This window comes from Perca flavescens, chromosome 9 (assembly GCF_004354835.1).
Source record: "Perca flavescens isolate YP-PL-M2 chromosome 9, PFLA_1.0, whole genome shotgun sequence".
Taxonomy (NCBI): domain Eukaryota; kingdom Metazoa; phylum Chordata; class Actinopteri; order Perciformes; family Percidae; genus Perca; species Perca flavescens.
This window is the reverse complement of record NC_041339.1, coordinates 15,921,684-15,926,683: the sequence shown is the minus strand read 5'-3', so window position 1 is coordinate 15,926,683 and position 5,000 is coordinate 15,921,684. Positions and strand designations below refer to the sequence as shown.

Genomic DNA, 5,000 nt, shown 5'->3' with positions numbered 1-5,000 from the left:
AACTTGATCTGTATCATATTCTAAGACTAGTTACTGCTTGCTAATGTTAGCTAACATTAGCTATTTTTAAAAGTTGTCTTTAGCAGAAACCAAAAGCATGATGGACACTAACCATCATGTTAACGAGTAACAGTATTTGATTTGGTACAATTCATTCATATTGAACATTACATAAGAAAGCTTACCTGATTGTATGGGTCCCAATGGTCCAGAAATGAGATGTGTCCTGTGCAGTACATTGGTCTACCACCCAATGATCTCCCGGTCAACCAAAAATCTATGGATTTTCAATCCTATTTCCCAGTAAACTACAGAATATATCAATGCATTTTCAATCATATTTCCCGGTCAACTATATATCAATGCATTTTCAATCATATTTCCCGGTCAACTATATGTCGATGGCTTTTCATCAACAGGTCATTTCCCGGTCAACTCTAAATCAATGACTATTCAACACATTGGCAATATCACCCGGTAAACCAAATATTAATGCTTAATCAATCATAAAGATAACTATAGATCAATGTTGTTGCCATCAACATTAATAACATCAGTTTTCATTGATATGGTAATGGTGAGTCAACATTTATTTTGCATTGAAATTTCAATATCAACCATAATGATGATTCAGATGGAAAATCATTATTTATTCAATCTTGGCTTGCTGTCTGGGTGTCTCCTCTCTCTCTCTCTCAACGTCTGCACTCTGTGCGCGCTCAACTCTAGACACACTCGCTCAAATTTTCCCAGTGTTACAAGTGTGCCACAAAACCAACCAATCAGAGAATTAAAGGTTAATTCTGATTTGGCTGTTGATCTCTAATTAGATCGCAAGTAGCAGGAAACGCATATCTACAAGGAAACAGTCTTTGACACAACACCTACAGTGATTCCCCAGCAAGCTGTATTTCTGCTGTTGCCAGGGGGTACTTGGAAAGATTGTGGAGCAGCTTAACTAATCCAAATAGTAATTAAAATTATGATTTATTTAAAACAATATATCTGCTAAAACCACTCAACACAGATGTTTAAACATATAGCGTAGTAATCAATGGTAGAAATAAATAGCTAAAAGTAGGCCTACTGACATAACCGTTCAAATGATTAGCTAAACTTAATGGATGACTGTTGAAACATTAACCACACTTCAAGTAGTAGGCCTAGCTAGTAGAATTTCTGACCAAACTAACCTAAATGTTTACAGTTTGCATGAAAATGTAAGAATATTCACTTTAATAAATAGTGTGAACACATTGGGAATTGATAGGGCGGATATGTGAGTTAATATGACAGGGCTGTGGGGGAACCTCAGACCAGAAAGGTTGGAAAGCACTGATCTACAGTATTTTATATTATTGACCTAACGGTATATTACAGACATGCCTTAATAGTTGTGTTAATCATTACACCGTTGTCTTGTTTGAATTCCATTAACATATCTCCGTGTGTGACTAACGTCATCCTTCAGCAATCTAACGTTAGCCCAGCATGGATAAAGTCTATGCATCCAACATGTCATCCGAACACACCTACAGCCACATGTAAGAAGAAAGTAATACTGGTAGGGCTGGGTATCGTTCAGAATCTTTCGATCCGGTGCCAATTTCGATACCTCAGTTTCGATACCGATTCCTAATGATACTTTTTCGATACCATATGTTTTAAAATTAATTTCAACATTAACAAAAATACATTAAACACAAAGTTTTTATTTTCCACCTTAATTGTGAATCAAAACGGTTATCAAAATTAAAAAATTCTGGTAAAACTGCTCACTCAGAGTAACATTAATAAAAGTGCCTTGCCTTACAAGCTCAGCCTGTCAGTCAGTCATCAGGGCAGAGAAACCACCTTTGTGGCTGCTTGTTGAGGAAGTGTAACGGCAACAGCACCGCGACCGCTTTCGGCTCGCCATTAATATCATATCGCAGCAAACGCTGTCTGCGTGAAGTTTTAAGAAACTGTAACCACACTTGAGACCAACCATGACTCTCTGTAACTTCAACAAAACTGCAAACAGTTTACTCCGTCCGCACTTCTCCGTGTGTGTGTGTGTCGGTCGAATCTCCGGTCTGTGTCAATATGCAGAGAGGACAGATAAGCTTGCGCTTACGCGCTCAGATGCTTTTGGAATCGAAATTTGGCACCGAAAGATAAAGAATTTTTCGATACTCATAGGATTGGAGTATTTTTTTCGATACCATAAAAGTATCGACGTCCGGTACCCAGCCCTAAATACTGGTTACATAGTTATCGTGTTTTATTAACCTTAATTCTGTTTTCTAAGACTATATTATATTGGCTTGCAAATTAGCTATCCGTTAATAACGCAAACGTTGGCTAATTTATGTCAAAAACCAGTAGCTAACTAATGTTTCTGCCAAGATATGGTTTCATTTTAAATACATTTAAAAAATAAATAAAAATATACTATGCACAATGCAAACACATGACACTTGACGAGTCTTACAACACCTCTCTAGTCTCCAGTGAAACCATATCTTGGCAGTAGTTAGATAACGTTTCTGCTTTTTGAGATAAACAGAATAACGTGTTTTATTAACCTGAAATGTAACCAAAATATTAAACTACTTACATGTGGCCATGTGCGTCAGTTTGGTTTGAAATGTGCTGGGGACAGAGACGCATTTGGAAGTGCATTTCCAGAAGTGCTTTTTTTTTTTTGTCTTTTGCACAGGTCATGTTTTGAAAGACGCTGTCTAATGTATCAGATAACTTGTAAATTAATACAAATGTATTCAAAAATTGGATGACCTCCGACACGTTTTAAGAAGAAGAAGCCTTAAGTTTTCAAAAACCATTAGACAGCCATTCTGAAACGCTTAACGTGGTTTAATGCAGGATGCGAACTACGCAAGCATCAAGGCGTGGCGGCGCTGCAAATTCCACTCATGTTTAGGACATGTTGTTAATTTAAAGATTCGCAGAAAAAATATAAACGTAGGAGGCCATTAATCGGCACGCAAAGTCCTTGAAATCCATTCTGCAGTAAGCGTCATATAGCCATGGTAAAAAGAAAACAAGGCAATTTAATTCATTTCGCTTTTACTAAGAAATAGTGTAGCGATGACGTTAATAGCACGACCAATTCACCTGCTGCCAGCCCCACATCCAACCGGGGTGACAACGCAAGAAGAAGCTGAAGAAATAATGTCCTCTGGCTGAAGATGCTCCTAATCACTCTTGCTCCTCTCTCTCTCGTTAAACTGGAAAAGTCCTATTATTATGGACGTTATCTGATTCGAAGCGTTTCTGCTTCATTAGAGCCTATAAGGAAAAAGCTTAACGTGGTAGAATGTAGCAGGACAACCTAAACAACAATCAATGATCACCAAATTTCTCTCTCATATTGCTCATCATAACCACTGAAAACTGTCAAAAAATCTAACCGAAAGTCCTGTTATTATGGATGTTATCTGACATTAAGCGTTCGATCCGGTGCCAACCTCAGTTTCGATGCCGGTTCTTAACTATACTTTTTTTGATACCATATGTTTAAAAATCCATTTCAAACATCAACAAAAATACATTAAACACAAAGCTTTTATTTTCCAACTTAATTGTGAATTAAAACAGTTATCAAAATGTAAAAATTCTGGTAACACTGCTCACTCAGAGTAACATTAATAAAGTTTCCTTGCCTTACAAGCTCAGCCTGTCAGTCAGTCATCAGGGCAGAGAAACCACCGTTGTGCCTGCTTGTCTAAGAGGAAGTGTAACGTCAACAGCACCGCGACCGCTTTCGGCTCGCCATTAACGTATCGCAGCAAACGCTGTCTGCGTGAACTTTTGAAAAACTGTAACCACACTTGAAACCACTTCATCGGCATTGCTGTGACTCACTGTGACTTCAACAAAACTACAGAGCCGACGACGTAGTATACTGCGTGTGTGTGTGTGTGTGTGTGTGTGTGTGTGTGTGTGTGTGTGTGTGTGTGTGTGTGTAGGCCTGTCACGATAACAAATTTTGCTGGACAATAAATTGTCCCAGAAATTATTGCGATTAACGATAATATTGTCATTGAGAGACCATTTGCATCTAATATAATGATAATGTCATAATAATAATAATAATAATAATACTACAGGTACACCTTTTCAAAGATCAATACACTTTTAATTCTAAAGAATATTTAACACTGGAACTGGAAGACATTTTAAATATCCACAATGTCTTTGATCTCCTTTGGTATGTCGTCTTTCACGCTGATGTACAGTTGTGGAATTGCCGTTTGTGACACGTAAGTTCTCAGACTAGAGACTCTGTACTACATTTTACAATTATTTAACACTAAATATTACATTTAAATAATATATAAATAAAATCTATATGTATGGCTATCTGCCACGTGGCGAGTAAATGTACCAAAATAGTTCTGTTTTTCAGTCTTCATTTTGGCGAAGGTGCGGCTTCTGCTCCTCTGCAGGTCGGAGCTTTGTGGGGGCGGGCCCACACACACACACACACACACACACACACACACACACACACAGGCGCCAACTCTGACATACTTTCCACACTCCGTGTCCGCGGACAGCTGTAGGCTTGTACCGTTAATGTTCTGTGCATTGTCGGACACATGCAGCCACTTTCCTGAAACCGCTTGCGAGACTGACGAGTCCACAGCGGCGTGTATGTCCGAGCCCGTCTCCACAGTCTCCACCTGCAGGTTGTCAGCTGTGTGGTTTGGAATGAAAGGGAGAAAACAGGACGCCGAGTAACACGGTGGATATCGCTCATATACTTTTTTTTTTTTTTTTTTTTTTTGACGGCTCTTTAACTGCAAAGTGCTGCAGGAAACCCTGCTCCAACTCTCTCGCTCTCTCCGCCTGGAGTAGCATACCGCCCACACAAAGACCATGCGACTGACAAGAGAGTTCACTCCTTGTTACGCTAAGTAACCGAGAGTGTTCCTCCAGTCTCTTTGGTAGAGAGAGGGAGAGACGAGGAAAATAAACAAGCATGCAAATGGAAA

At 38.9% G+C, this 5,000-nt stretch overlaps 1 protein-coding gene across 3 annotated transcripts in view; it reads left to right on the top strand.

The window, feature by feature from the left end:
- The window catches only part of faah (fatty acid amide hydrolase), a 27,476-nt gene that overhangs the window by 9,828 nt on the left and 12,648 nt on the right, over positions 1-5,000 (top strand). The window contains exon 1 of one of the 3 annotated variants that reach the window (XM_028588102.1): positions 4,229-4,265. The exons of the other annotated variants lie outside the window; for them this stretch is intronic. The gene's annotated coding sequence lies outside the window, so the exon portion shown is untranslated. Of the gene's footprint in view, positions 1-4,228; positions 4,266-5,000 lie in introns of those variants that run through there. 3 annotated transcript variants of the gene reach the window in all.